The sequence below is a fragment of the Salmo salar genome, chromosome ssa21, assembly GCF_905237065.1.
Source record: "Salmo salar chromosome ssa21, Ssal_v3.1, whole genome shotgun sequence".
NCBI lineage: Eukaryota > Metazoa > Chordata > Actinopteri > Salmoniformes > Salmonidae > Salmo > Salmo salar.
The window spans coordinates 52,567,774-52,584,470 of record NC_059462.1 but is presented as its reverse complement, the minus strand read 5'-3'; positions in this window follow the sequence as shown (position 1 = coordinate 52,584,470).

Genomic DNA, 16,697 nt, shown 5'->3' with positions numbered 1-16,697 from the left:
CTTTCCTCCCAACCCATCTGGGAGTCAGAGAAGCCCTCATCAGCTTTGACAGCCAAAAATAAGTCTGGTTTTCCGAGGACCGCGACCAGGGTTGCAGCGTCATAGGCAAGTTCACTCAAGGATCAAAGGCCAATGGGAAGCGACTAACGAGAAGGCTTGTTACAGACCAAGGCGTTCTACACGGGAAAACCGGTGCGCTGTTCGGCGCCCCACAACAGTGCCCAAGAGACCACATCCTCACATACTATGATGGTTCCCAGCCCCAGTACACTCACCTGAGGGCCAGCATGTTAGCTTACACCCACATCAATTTCATCACATTGTTGCAGCGTTTCCATCCCGTGGTAGTGGAAAGACGATGAGAACGATCGAGCTCTTCAGGGTGAGAGAAGCCTGGTGTTCAGCCCGACACATCGGCTGGCCAAGGATGCGGGTCAGAGGTGTCAAGGTGTCGTGTGGACATCCACGCACACCATGCTTTGCTAGTAGCTGAGAAATGAACTTGCGTCCGTGGTCTTGTAGCAGCTTAGTCCATCAAAGGGTACCCCGGCTTGTACACCCTTTCGAGGGCACCCACAACCTGACTTGCCTCTTTTGAGGCCAGGGGTTCTGCCTCTTTGTAGTCGGGAGGCCACGTCCACCACTGTGAGGGCATACTTATAGGTCTTGTGGCCATGGGGCAAACGATCATGTGTCAGAAACAGGAGATCGGCCTGGTGGACCTCATTTGGCACAGATACATCGAACTTTAGTCATGGAACGTGCATTGGGGCCGGCACATATATCTGCCAGATGGCCTGTTTTTTCAACCAAACCCAAGCTACATCTTCAGAGACCTTGGCAGCCACTGCCACTTTCCTGATGGCTGAGATGCCTTCCAGTAGCCCTTGGGCTGTAGTATATTTGAGCCAACTTCTATTCCATTGCCAGAATGATAGATGTGTTCCAGCAAGGTTATAAACTTCCAACATACTTGCGAGCAGTCCTCCGGCAGCCGCCCAGTGGTTGCGCGTAGGTTGGTTGGAACTGAGAGCTTCATAGCGGCAAAGCGAGCTGCCGCACGCTAGTCTTGGTGCCACAATTCCAGAGATTTCTGAGCCGTGTTGATCATTGTGTGAGCCAGAGGTCCGGGGGTTTTATGCCTCTGCATGTAGTCTCGACTTCTAGCATTGCACAATGTAATTATTTGGGGATCCCATGATGCGGTACAGTAGATAGGCACACAACAAAAATACCAAAAATCGAAAACTCGAGCCCCATTACTCAGGTCGTAACGGAGTCGATGCCCCAAACCACGGTCGCAGATGAAACCTGGTCTTGTCAGATTACTTGATGAGTTTGTAGGTGACAAGGCCCGTCGCGGCCATCCCCGCAACAATGAAGGCGATCTTGCGGTTCTTTTGGCCATCTGACGGAGTATAACACTCTGAAAGCCAAGGCTCGCGGCCAAGGGTGTCAAGTGTTTTGCCCGTTTTGCCAGGGCATACTCGTGGAATGCGATGTCGACGTCCCGGAAAGTTTACGAGGTGTGGCCTTGCCGGCAGAGCTCCTCATTAATTCAATCGAGGTGCTCGGTTTCATTTTTGAGACCATTCAGCCTTTATGGTTTGCAATTGTTCTACATTTTTATCATGGCGCTCATGCACTGCATCGGCCTCCGAGCTTCGCAGCATCAAGAAGAGGTAGTTGCTTCCACTGAAGGGTAGTGCGTTCACAATGGCGCCCCCGACAAGTAGTGCAACCAAGGCCATTTTACTTCATAATATCTACAGGTATGATACCTTGTTTAATTAGCATGTCATTCGTCGCCATGGCCAGAGCCACGTCGACAACAACCATGCCAACGTCACGGGGAGTGAAGTCGAGCTTGGGGGGCTGGCCGCCTATAACCATCTTGCCCAGGCGAGAGTAGCCCATTGCAAGGCCAGAGACAACGGCGCTGTGATATAGTGTGTTAACGGGCATTTTTCCCTCTGTACTTGGAGACCTCATTAAACCTCATTAGACCTCATTAAAATGCAAATCAATTTATAAAAATTTTTACGTGTTTTTCTGGATTTTTTGGAAAATTCTGTCTCTCACTGTTCAAATAAACCTACCATTAAAATTATAGACTGATCATTTCTTTGTCAGCGGGCAAACGTACAAAATCAGCAGGGGATCAAATACTTTTTTCCCTCACTGTATACTGGTGACCACCCCATCAACTTCGTGGGCACAAAAACACTTACTGTGTGTCTCGATCAGATAAACACCACCACCAGAAATATCGCAGATTGGGCTCCTTCCACTAACCTTGTTGTGGTTGGGCTTGGAAGGTCTTAATAATTTGGTGAAAACTACACAGTTCAAATCAAACATCCTGAGTTCAATTGCCTCCGGAACGGTGCGGTAGATGAACTACAGATTACCATCAGATATGATACTGGAAAACTCCTTGACAACCAAGATCTCCCGATCTCTGTGGACCTTGAGATCATGACACTCACGTGCCCATACTAGACTTTCCTATTGAACCTGACACGCCGTGTTGTATTGACGCCAAACATGAAGTGGCCCAGCGCACCACTATACCCAGAATTGCCGACCCGATCCCCCCCGGACTGGCAAATCCTATCAGCTACAACACATATGTCAGCTTAAACAGTGGCTCAAAAACGAGCGAGAGGCGCAAGCATCCCTGTACAAAAAATACCACAGGGGCATCAATTATGTTGATGGCGTTGATACGGCTCTAGTCGCCGCCAGCATGGGTTTGGGCATTGGCGGCATGGGTTTCCGGTCCACCATCATCGCTGCACCAGTTTTCCTGGGTCTTGAAGTTGCAGCCTTGGGCTGTGGCATTCTCGGGGTGGCCGGCAAATTCATTAGCTGCCGCCTGGCTGTCAAGGCCTTAAAGCATGACGAGATCCGAGTTCTAGCTGACAGCAAGCTGAACTCAATTGCAGACCATGTGTCAACCGCCCTAGTCGATAGCGAAATTTCAGACCAGAAATTCCGACTCATCCTCGACGTAATGGAAAAATACACCAAGATGAAGCAGGTGATTCGGGCTGGTGCCAAGATGGTCAACACCACAGTGACTATCAACGAGGAGACAAAAAACTCCCTCATCCAGCAGGGCAGAGACGAGGCCCGGGCCAATATCATAAAAAAAGTTGACTGCACAATAAAGTGCACTTATGTCTGCTGGCTCAACGCAGCCAGCGACCAGGAAGACCTGCCCCCGCCGTACACCCCATAGCCGTGTTGTGTCAGCCCCAGGGTGGAGTGGAGAGCCGGGGAGGCGAGGGTCGTGGGCCACCCATGTGTTGTGGGAAATGGGGCTGGGAGGCTTGGCGGATGCTGTGCCCCCCACGGTGGCCCCCTAAGAGCTGGTGCATTTACCCCCCCTGCTGCTCCTGGAGCTATGAGCTCTGCTGCTCTGCTGCTGCTGGTTCCGTCTTCGGCGGGGGGGGGGGTACTTCTTGACTTGATCACGTCATTTCCAGTCACAACTTGTGGACTTATGTTCTGCTGTGCGGTTTGTTGCTAACGTTACTTTGTTACCTGCCAACAATAAGGTTTTTAATTTTTTATTATCGTTTTTTATATATATATATATATATATATGGACTTTTTTGTTGTTGCTTTGGCTGGTGGTTCTCCCCATCAAGCAATGAGTCGGAGTCAGAGGCCGAGCCTTCTCTGTTCTCTCCTCTACCCGTTACGGGGTCTGAGAAGCCGAAGCCTCCTACAATTAGCTCTGATAAATTGAAAACCCTAGTCATTGGCGACTCCATTACCCACAGTATTAGACTTAAAAAGAATCATCCAACGATCATACACTGTTTACCAGGGGACAGGGCTACCGACGTTAAGGCTAATCTGAAGATGGTGCTGGCTAAGGCTAAAACTGGCAAGTGTAGAGAGTATAGGGATATTGTTATCCACATCAGCACCAACGATGTTAGGATGAAACAGTCAGAGGTCACCAAGTGCAACATGGTTTCAACGTGTAAACTTGCAAGAAACATGTGTCGGCATCGAGTATTTGTCTCTGGCCACCTCCCAGTTAGTGGGAGTGATGAGCTCTACAGCAGTCTCACAACTCAATCACTGGTTGAAAACTGTTTTCTGCCCCTCCCAAAAGATATAATTTGTAGATAATTGGCCCTCTTTCTGGGACTCACCCACAAACAGGACCAAGCCTGGCTTGCTGAGGAGTGATGGACTCCATCCTAGCTGGAGGGGTGCTCTCATCTTATCTATGAACATAGACAGAGCTCTAACTCCTCTAGCTCCACAATGAGATAGGGTGCAGGCCAGGCAGCAGGCTGTTAGCCAGCCTGCCAGCTTAGTGTAGTCTGCAACTAGCGCAGTCAGTGTAGTCAGCTCAGCTATCCTCATAGAGACCTTGTCTGTGCCTCGATCTAGGTTGGGCAAAACTAAACATGGTGGTGTTGGCCTTAGCAATCTCACTGGAGTAAAGACCCCCGTTCCTACCATTATTGAAAGAGATTGTGATACCTCACATCTCAAAATAGGGCTACTTAATGTTAGATCCTTCACTTCCAATGAACCAATCACTGATCATAATCTTGATGTGATTGGCCTGACAGAAACATGATTTGAATTTATTGTGTTCAATGAGGCATCTCGTCCTGGTCACACTAGTGACCATATCCCCTGCTCATCCAGCAAAGGCGGAGGTGTTGCTAACATTTACTATAGCAAATTTCGAGGCCTCCTAGGCCGTATACAGTGTTCCTCACTGAGTTCTCTGAATTCCTATCGGACCTTGTAGTCATGGCAGATAATATTCAAATTTTTGGTGACTTTAATATTCACATGGAAAAGTCCACAGACCCACTCCAAAAGGCTTTCGGAGCCATCATCGACTCAGTGGGTTTTGCCCAACATGTCATTAGAAATTAATTACGAACTCCTCTTTAAATCTGCGTATTTCTCCAAAGCTCAGTTGTCCTGAGTCTGCACAACACTGCCAGGACCTAGGATCAAGGTAGACGCTCAAGTTTTTTAATCCTATATCTCTTGACACATTTACGAAAATAGTAAAGGCCTCTAAACCTTCAAGCTGCTTACTGGACACGATTCCAACTAAACTACTGAAAGAGCTGCTTCCTGTGCTTGGCCCTCCTATGTTGAACATAATAAACGGCTCCCTATCCACCGGATGTGTACCAAACTCACTAAAAGTGGCCGTAATAAAGCCTCTCTTGAAAAAGCCAAACCTTGACCCAGAAAATATAAAAAACTATTGGCCCTAATTTGAATCTCCCATTCCTTTCAAACATTTTTGAAAAAGCTTACTGTCTTCCTAAAGACAAACAATGTATACGAAACGCTTCAGTCTGGTTATAGACCCCATCATAGCACTGAGACTGCGCTCGTGAAGGTGGTACAGCGGCTTGCGAAAGTGTTCACCCCCTTGGCATTTTTCCTATTTTGTTGCCTTACAACTTGGAATTAAAATATATTTTTGGGGGGTTTGTATCTTTTGATTTACACAACCTGACAACCACTTTGAAGATGCAAAATATTTTTTCTTGTGAAACAAACAAAAAAATAAGACAAAAATTGAAAACTTGAGCGTGCCTAACTATTCACCCCCCCCAAAGTCAATACTCCACATACAAGTGTCTTGGAGTATGTCTTTATAAGCTTGGCACATCTAGCCACTGAGATTTTTGCCCTTTCTTCAAGGCAAAACTGCTCCAGCTCCTTCAAGTTGGATGGGTTCCACTGGTGTACAGCAATCTTTAATTCATACCACAGATTCTCAATTAGATTGAGGTCTGGGCTTTGACTAGGCCATTCCAAGACATTTAAATGTTTCCCCTTAAACCACGTGAGTGTTGCTTTAGCAGTATGCATAGGGTCATTGTCCTGCTGGAAGGTGAACCTCCGTCCCAGTCTCAAATCTCTGGAAGACTGAAACAGGATTCCCTCAAGAATGTCCCTGTATTTAGGGCCATCAATCATTCCTTCAATTCTGACCAGTTTCCCAGTCGCTGCCGATGAAAAACATCCCCACAGCATGATGCTGCCACCACCATGCTTCACTGTGGGGATGGTGTTCTCGGGGTGATGTGAGGTGTTGGGTTTGCGGCAGACATAGCGTTTTCCTTGATGGCCAAAAAGCAACATTTTTGATTCATCTGACCAGAGTACCTTCTTCCATATGTTTGGGGAGTCTCCCACATGCCTTTTGGAGAACACCAAACATGTTTGCTTATTTTTTTCTTTAAGCAATGGCTTTTTTCTTGCCACTCTTCCGTAAAGCCCAGCTCTGTGGAGTGTACGGCTTAAAGTGGTCCTATGGACAGATTCTCCAATCTCCGCTGTGGAGCTTTGCAGCTCCTTAAGGGTTGTCTTTGGTCTCTTTGTTGCCTCTCTGATTAATGCCCTCCTTGCCTGGTCTGTGAGTTATGGTGAGCGGCCCTCTCTTGGCAGGTTTGTTGTGGTGCCATATTCTTTCCATTTTTTAATACTGATTTAATGGTGCTGTGTAGGATGTTCAATGTTTTGGATATTTTTTATAACCCAACCCTGATCTGTACTTCCCCACAACCTTGTCCCTGACCTATTTGGAGAGCTCCTTGGTCTTCATAGTGCTGCTTGCTTGGTGGTGTGGCAGACTCTGGGGCCTTTCAGAACAGGTGTATATATACTGAGATCATGTGACAGATCATGTGACACATAGATTGCACACAGGTGGACTTTATTTAACTAATTATGTGACTTCTGACAGTAATTGGTTGCACCAGATCTTTTTTAGGGGCTTCATAGCAAAAGGGGTGAATACATATGCACGCACCACTTTTCCGTTATTTTTTATTTTCTTTATTTTTTTAAACAAGTAATTTTTTTCATTTCACTTCACCAATTTGGACTATTTTGTGTATGTCCATTGCATGAATTCCAAATAAAAATCAATTTAAATTACAGGTTGTAATGAAACTGTCACGCCCTGACCATAGAGAGCCCTCGGGGTGCGAGATTAAACTACTGCTACTGATCTAAACTAATGCTCTCTACTTTCCGGCTACCCGGATAAAGCACTTAACTAGAACCAAAGAATTTGATCATATTACTCCAGTGCAAGCCTCTCTACGCTGACTTCCTGTTACTGTCCTACCTATCTCTCCGATTTGGTCCTGCCGTACATACCTACACGTATGCTACGGTCACAAGACACAGACCTCCTTACTGTCCCTAGAATTTCTAAGCAAATAGCTGGAGGCAGGGCTTTCTCATATAGAGCTCCATTATATTGGTATGGTATGCCTATCCATGTGAGAGACGCAGACTTGGTCTCAACCTTTAAGTCTTTATTGAAGACTCATCTCTTCAGTAGGTCCTATGATTGAGTGTAGTCTGGCCCAGGGGTGCGAAGGTGAAAGGCAATGCATTGGGGCAACGAACCACCCTTGCTGTCTCTGCAAGGCTGGCTCCCCTCTCTCAACCCTATTACGGGAGCTGAGTTACTGGCTTACTGGTGCTCTTCCATCCCATCCCTAGGAGCGGTTCGTCATTTGAGTGGGTTGAGTCACTGATGTGATTTTCCTGTCCAGGTTTGGCGCCCCCCTCGGGTTCGTGCCGTGTGGGAGATCTTCGTGGGCTATACTCGGCTTTGTCTCAGGGTAGTAAGTTGATGATTGAAGATATCCTTCTAGTGGTATGGGGGCCGTGCTTTGGCAAAGTGGGTGGGGTTATATCCTGCCAGGTTGTCCCTGTCCAGGGGAATCGTCGGACGGGGCCACGATGTCTCCCGAACCCTCCTGTCTAAGCCTCCAGTGTTTAAGTTGCAATAGTTTATGTGTCGGGGGGCTAGGGTCAGTCTGTTATATCTGGAGTATTTCTCCTGTCTTATCCGGTGTCCTGTGTGAATTTAAGTATGCTCCCTCTAATTCTCTCTCTCTTTCTCTCTTTCTCTCTTCCCTCGGAGGACCTGAGCCCTAGGACCATGCCTCAGAACTACCTGGCCTGATGACTCCTTGCTATCCACAGTCCACCTGGTCATGCTGCTGCTCCAGTTTCAACTGTTCTGCCTGTGGCTATGGAACCCTGACCTGTTCACCGGGCGTGCTACCTTGTCCCGGACCTGCTGTTTTCGGCTCTCTCTCACTACAGCACCTGCTGTCTCTAACTCTAAATGATCTGCTATGAAAAGCCAACTGACATTTACTCCTGAGGTGCTGACCTGTTGCACCCTCTACAACCACTGTGATTATTATTATTTGAACCTGCTGGTAATCTATGAACATTTGAACATCTTGGCCATGTACTGTTGTAATCTCCACCTGGCACAGCCAGAAGAGGACTGGCCACCCCTCATAGCCTGGTTCCTCTCTAGGTTTCTTCCTAGATTCCCGCCTTTCTAGGGAGTTTTTCCTAGCCACCGTGCTTCTACAGCTGCATTGCTTGCTGTTTGGGATTTTAGGCTGGGTTTCTGTATAGCACTTTGTGACATCGGCTGATGTAAAAAGGGCTTAATAAATACATTTGATTGATTGATTGATTCTGCTTTGACTCCTCACAGTCACAGAAGGTTCAGAACCTTTGGTTAACATTACAACACAGTTGGCAATTAGAAAACAAAACTTGATGGTTTTCAGAGATAGATGGAGGAGTCAAATCAAATCAAACTTTATTTGCCACATGCTCCGAATACAACAAGTGCAGACTTTACCGTGAAATGCTCACTTACAAGCCCTTAACCAACAGTGCAGTTCAAGAAGAAGAAACTGTTTAACAAGTAGGCTAAAATAAAAACGAATAACAAAAAGTAACACAATAACAATAACGAGGCTATATACAGGGGGCACCGGTAACCAGTCAGTGTGCAGGGGTACAGGCTAGTTGAAGTAATCTGTACATGTAGGTGGGGGCGAAGTGACTATGCATAGGCAACAAACAAACAGCGAGTAGCAGCAGTGTACAAGAGGGGGGTGTCAATGTAAATTGTCCGGTTATGATTTTTATGAATTGTTCATTAGTCTAATTGCTTGGGGGTAGGCTGTTGTGGAGCCTTTTGGTCCTAAACTTAGCAGACAAAGTCTAGAACTTTGGTGACTGGAGTCTCTGACAATTTTCTGGGCTTTCCTCTGACACCGCCTATTATACAGGTCCTGGATGGCAGGAAGCTTGGCCCCAGTGACGTACTGGGCCATTCACATTACCCTCTGTAGCGCCTTACGGTCAGATGCCGAGCAGTTGCCATACCAGGCAGTGATGCAAATGGTCAGGATGCTCTCGATGGTGCAGCTGTAGAATCTGTTAAGGGTCTGGGGGCCCTTGCCAAATCTTTTCAGTCTCCTGGGGGGGAAAGGTTTTGTCGTGCCCTCTTCATGACTGTCTTGGTATGTTTGGATCATGATAGTTCGTTGGTGATGTGGACACCAAGGAACTTGAAACTCTCAACCCGCTCCACTACAGCCCCGTCGATGTTAATGGGGGCCTGTTCGGCCCACCTTTTCCTGTAGTCCACGATCAGCTCCTTAGTCTTGCTCACACTGAGGGAGAGGCTGTTGTCCTGGCACCATACTGCCAGTTCTCTGACCTCCTCCCTATAGGCCGTCTCATCATTGTCGGTGATCAGGCCTACCACTGTTGTGTCGTCAGCAAACTTAAGGATGGTGTTGGAGTCGTGTTTGGCCATGAAGTCGTGGGTGAACAGGGAATACAGGAGGGGACTAAGTATAAACCCCAGAGCGGCCCCAGTGTTAAGGATCAGCATGGCAGATGTGTTGTTGCCTACTCTTACCATCTGGGGGTGGCCTGTCAGGAAGTCCAGGATCCAGTTGCAGAAGGAGGTGTTTAGTCCCAGGGTCCTTAGCTTAGTGATGAGTTTCGTGGGCACTATGGTGTTGAACACTGAGCTGTAGTCGATGAACAGAATTCTCACATAGGTGTTCCTTTTGTCCAGGTGAGAAAGGGCGGTGGGGAGTGCAATTGAGATTGCATCATCTGTGGATCTGTTGGGGCGGTATGCAAATTGGAGTGGGTCTAGTGTGTTCGGGAGGATGCTGTTGATGTGAGCCATGACCAGCCTTTCAAAGCACTTCATGGCTACCAACGTGAGTGCCAAGGGGTGGTAATCATTTAGGCAGGTTACCTTCGCTTCCTTGGGCACAGGGACTATGGTGGTCTGCTTGAAACATGCGGGTATTACAGACTCGGTCAGGGAGAGGTTGAAAATATCAGTGAAGACACTTGACAGTTGGTCCACGCATGCGTTGAGTACACGTCCTGGTAATCCGTCTGGCCCAGCGGCTTTGTGAATGTTGACCTGTTTAAAGGTTTTGTTCACATCGGCTACCGAGAGTGTTATCACACAGTCATCCAGAACAGCTGGTGCCCTCGTGCATGCTTCAGTGTTGCTTGCCTCGAAGCGAGCATAAAAGGCATTTAGCTTGTCTGGTAGGCTCGCGTCACCGGGCAGCTCACGTCTGGGTTTCCCTTTGTAGTCCATAATAGTTTTCAAGCCCTGCCACATCCGACGAGCGACAGAGCCGGTGTAGTAGGATTCCATCTTAATCCTGTATTGACGCTTTGCTTGTTTGATGGTTCGTCTGAGGGCATAGCGAGATTTCTTGTAAGCGTCCGGATTAGTCTCCCGCTTCTTGAAAGCGGCAGCTCTAACCTTTAGCTCAATGCGGATGTTGCCTGTAATCCTTGGCTTCTGGTTGGGATATGTACATACAGTCACCGTGGGGACGACGTCATCGATGCACTTATTGATGAAGCCGATGACTGAGGTGGTGTATTCCTCAATGCCATTGGATGAGTCCCGGAACATATTCCAGTCTGTGCTAGCAAAATAGTCCTGTAATGTAGCATCCACGTCATCTGACCAGTTCTGTATTGAGCGAGTCACTGGTACTTCCTGCTTTAGTTTTTGCTTGTAAGCAGGAATCAGGGGGATAGAATTGTGGTCAGATTTGCCAAATGGAGGGCGGGGGAGAGCTTTGTATGCGTCTCTGTGTGTGGAGTAAAGGTGGTGTAGGATTTTATTTTCCTGGTTGCGCATGTGACATGCTAGTATAAATTTGGTCAAACTGATTTAAGTTTGCCTGCATTAAAGTCCCTGGCCACTAGGAGCGCCGCTTCTGGGTGAGCATTTTCTTCTTTGCTTATGGCCTTATAGAGTTGGTTGAGAGCGGCCTTAGTGCCAGCTTCGCTTTGTGGTGGTAAATAGACGGCTACAAATAATACAGATGAGAACTCTCTTGGTAAATAGTGTGGTCGACAGCTTATCATAAGGTACTCTACCTCAGGCAAGCAATACCTCGAGACTTCTTTAATATTAGATATCGCGCACCAGCTGTTATTGACAAAAAGACACACACCCCCACCCCTCGTCTTACCAGAAGTAGCGTCTCTGTTCTGCCGGTGCATGGAAAATCCCGCCAGCTCTATATTATCCTTGTCGTCATTCAGCCACAACTCGGTGAAACATAAGATGTTACAGTTTTTAATGTCCCGTTGGTAGGATAATCTTAATAGTAGGTCATAAATGTTATTTTCTAACGATTGCATGTTAGCAAGGAGAATGGAAGGCATTGGGAGTTTACTCGCTCACCTCTGGCTTCTCAGAAGGATCCCCGATCTGCGTCCCCTTTTCCGGCGTCTTTTCTTCACGCAAAAGGCATGGATCTGGGCCTGTTCCAGTGAAAACAGGATATCCTTTTCGTCAGACTCATTAAAGGAATAAGTTTCTTCCAGTCCGCGGTGAGTAATCACTTTTATGATGTCCAGAAGTTATTTTTGGTCCTGAGAGACGGTAGCAGCAACATTATGTACACAATAAGTTAACAAATATGTTGCACAAAACGCAAAAAAAAATTGCAAAATTGCGCAACTGGTTGGGAGAATGTAAAACGTCAGGCATGTTCTTCGGCACCATCTTTACTTTACTGAGGGTAACTGAAGGGTGGGACTGGATGGTCTCCAGAGATAGATGGGAGGGGTTGAGGGTAACTGAAGGGTGGGACTGGATGGTCTCCAGAGATAGATGGGAGGGGTTAAGGGTAACTGAAGGGTGGGACTGGATGGTCTCCAGAGATAGATGGGAGGGGTTGGTGGTAACTGAAGGGTGGGACTGGATGGTCTCCAGAGATAGATGGGAGGGGTTGAGGGTAACTGAAGGGTGGGACTGGATGGTCTCCAGAGATAGATGGGAGGGGTTGAGGGGAGCTGAAGGGTGGGACTGGATGGTCTCCAGAGATAGATGGGAGGGGTTGAGGGGAGCTGAAGGATGGGACTAAAAACAAACAAAAAAAGATACTAACGTAACATATAATGTGTCCGTAATATGTATAAGCTGGAAGGAGAAGCCTATGTGTTGTTGTCCACTATTTTATTCCAATTAGGGGAGGGGTGGTAGTGTAAAATAATAAGGAAGGAAAAAAATATAACAAATACATACAGTACCAGTCAAAAGGTTGGACACACCTACTCATTCAAGGGTTTTTCTTTATTTGTACTATTTTCTACATTGTAGAATAATAGTGAAGACATCAAAGCTATGAAATAACACATATGGAATCATGTAGTAACCAAAGAAGTGCTAAACAAACTGTAACTTGAATTCTAAATAAATAACAGACAGTGTCACCAGCAAAGCACCCTCACACCATCACACCTCCTCCTCCATGCTTCACGGTGGGAACTACACATGCGGAGATCATCCGTTCACCTACTCTGCGTATAATGTCCATTGCTTGTGTTTCTTGGCCCACGCAAGTCTCTTCTTCTTATTTGTGTCTTTTAGTAGTAGGGGGTGGCTACTTTGAAGAATTTAAAAGATAAATATATTTTTGATTTGTTTAACAGTTTTTGGGTTACTACATGATTCCATATGTGTTATTTCATAGTTTTGATGTCTTCACTTCACTTGAATGAGTAGGTGTGTACAAACCTTTGACTGGTACTGTACATAAATATATATATATGGGGGATTGGAAATGATGCAGACAATTACATTGATAGAAGCCACAAATAACAATTCTACAATTATAAAAAAGACCACAGGAGAGGGAGATGAATGGAGAGAGACGAGAGGGAGGGAGGGAGATAGGGAGGGAGAAAGGGGGGCTAGACAAAAAAAAGGCAGAGAGAGAGACTATGAAGATGTTATTAAGTGTGTGTGTGTGTGTGTGTGTGTGTGTGTGTGTGTGTGTGTGTGTGTGTGTGTGTGTGTGTGTGTGTGTGTGTGTGTGTGTGTGTGTGTGTGTGTGTGTTAATGTGACCTATGACTCACTGGCAATGCTAATTTCATAATTGACAAAGTGAAAATGTTTTTTTATGACATCAAAAGATTATACAGTATCTGAAAGTGACATTTTTCCATTACTATTAGTCATGCCCAGGGTTAAATTAAAATAAAATGTTATTTGTCACGCTTCGTGTAAACAACAGGTGTAGACTAACAGGAAAATGCTTACTTACGGGCCCTTCCCAACAATGCAGAGAGAGACATTTTTTTTCTAAAATAATAACACAAGGAATAAATACAAATGAATAATAATAACTTGGCTATATACCAGGTCGTAAGGGTAGGCAAAAACACATCTGCCATGCTGATCCTCAACACAGGCCACTCAGAGGTGTGTGCTTAGTTACCCACGACTGCGTGGCCAAGAACGACTCCAACACCATCATTACGTTTTCTGACGACACAACGGAGGTATGTCTGATCACCAACAACGATGAGACAGCCTATAGGGGGGAGGTCAGAGACCTGGCCGTGTGGTGACAGGACAACAACCTCTCCCTCAACGTGATCAAGACAAAGGAGATGATCGTGGGCTAGAGGAAAAGGAGGACCGAACACGCCCCCATTCACATCGATGGGGCTGTAGTGGAGAGGGTCGAGAGTTTGAAGTTCCTTGGTGTCCACATCACCAACCATCATGGTCCACACACACCAAGAAAGTCGTGAAGAGGGCACGACAAGACCTTTTCCCCCTCAGGAGACTGAAATTATTTGCCATGGGCCCCCAGATCCTCAAAAAGTTCTACAGCTGCACCATCGAGAGCATCTTGACCGTTTGCATCACCGCCTGGTATGGCAACTGCTCGGCATCCGACCGCATGGCTCTACAGAGGGTAGAACATACTGCCTAGCACATCACTAAGGCCAAACTTCCTGCCATCCAGGAGCTCTATACCAGGCGGTGTCAGAGGAAAGAAAGCCCAAAAAATGGTCAAAGACTCCACTCACCCAAGTCATAGACTGTTCTCTCTGCTACCGCACGGCAAGCGATACCGGAGCGCCAAGTCTAGGTCCAAAAGTCTCCTTAATAGCTTCTACCCACAAGCCATAAGACTACTGAACAATTAACCAAATTGCCACCCGGACTATTTACATTGACCCCAACCCCTTTGTTTTACACTGCTGCTACTCGCTGTGTATTATCTATGCATAGTCACTTTACCCCTACTTACATGTACAAATTACCTCGATTAACCTGTACCCCCACACATTGACTCGGTACCGGTACCCCCTGAATATAGCCTCGTTATTGATATTTTATTTTCCTTTTTATTTTTTTATTTGGTTTATTTAGTAAATATATTCTTAGCTCTTTCTTGAACTGCATTGTTGGTTAAGGGCTTGTAATTAAGCATTTCACTGTAAGGTCTACCTACACCTGTTGTATTTGGAGCATGTCACAAATAACATGTAAACTGATTTGATAAGAGTGTCTGCTAAATGACTCAGATGTAAACAGTATTGTAATGTTGTATTATTAGATATAATCAAATAACAATGTGTTTTAAACTGACCATATACAAGTCAACCCAGTCAACAACCACCATATACTGAACAAACCAATTTGACCTCCTGTCACAGTAACACTGCATCTGGCTTTTGTATTCTTTAAATGTTTGGTAAAACAAAAAAGGGGACATTTTATGGACCATCTACACAGCATGAGGGTCTAGGAGGATATCTGACATTGGCTCGTTTCCCAACAGAAAACCAATCAACTTGGTAAGCTTCAGGAAATTGCCCCATGGATTACTGATAGTCAATAGGCAATGTGAGAGGATGGGCATGGTCGAGTATGTCTGAGTGGGAGAGAAGGATAATCGACAGAGGCATAACTCTGGGTCATGTTCATTAGGGCACAATGTAGCAAAATGTTTCAAAAACGGAAAAGGAAAAGAAACATTTTCAGATTAACATTAAATTCAGACCTCCCTGTTTCAGAGCCTTTCATTTTTATACTGAACAGGACCCAGGATTCTCACTGACAGTCAGACTGACATCTCCTCACTGTCTTTGTAGCTATCTACTTACAACCACAAGCCAATGCTGGCACTAAGACCGCACTCAACGATCTGTATAGGGCCATAAGCCAACAAGAAAACGCTCACCCAGAGGCAGCTATCCTAGTGGCCGGGGATTTTAATGCAGGAAAAATGAAATCCGTTTGACCTTATTTCTACCTGCATGTCACCTGTGCAACTAGAGGGGGGAAAAAACTCTAGATCACCTTTACCCCACACACAGAGACACATTCAAAGCTCTTCATCGCCCTCCATTTGGCAAATCTGACCATAACTCTATCCTCCTGATTCCTGACTAAAAGCAAGAACTCAAACAGGAAGTACCAGTGACACGGTCAATACTGAAGTGGTCCGATGAAGCGGATGCTAAGCTACAGGACTGTTACGCTATCACAGACTGGAATATGTTACGGGATTCATCGATAACATTAAGGAGTTTACCATATCAGTCACCGGCTTCATTAATTAGTGCATCGATGACGTCGTCCCCACAGTGACTGTACATACATATCTCAACTAGAAGCCATGAATTATAGACTATATCCGCACTGAGCTAAAGGCTAGAGCTGCCGCTTTCAAGGAGCGGGACACTAACCAGGAAGTGAATGAACCATCAAACAGGCAAAGCGCCAATACAGGACTAAGATCGAATCCTACTAAACCGGCTCTGACACTCATCAGATTACAGACATGAATGCCTTCTATGCTCGCTTCGAGGCTAGTAACACTGAATCATGCATGAGAGCGCCAGCTGTTCCAGATGACTGTGTGGTCACGCTCTCCATAGCCGATGTGAGTACGACCATTAAACAGGTTAACAGACGGATTACCAGGACGCGTACTCAGAGCATGCACTGACCACCTGGCAAGTGTCTTCACTGGCATTTTCAACTTCTCCCTGACCCGGTCTATAATACCTACATATTTCAAGAAGACCACCGTAGTCCCTGTGCCCAAGAATGCCAAGATAACCTGTCTAAATGACTTTTGCCCCATAGCACTCACATCAAAGCCATGAAGTGCTTTGAAAGGCTGGTCATGACTCACATCAACACCATCATCCCAGACACCCTGGACCCACTCCAATTCGCATACCGCCCCAACAGATCTCCTTCAGACTCCAGACTGCCATTTCCCACCTGGAAACACCTACGTGAGAATGCTGTTCATTGACTACAGCTCAGCGTTTAACACCATAGTGCCCTCCAAGCTCATCACTAAGCTAAGGACCCTGGGACTGAACACCTCCCTCTGCAACTGGATCCTGGACTTCCTGACGGGCCACCCTCAGGTGGCGAGGGTAGGCAACAACACATCTGCCACGCTGTTCCTCAACACTGGGGCCACTCAGGGGTGCGTGCTTAGTCCCCTCCTGTACTCCCTGTTTACCCACG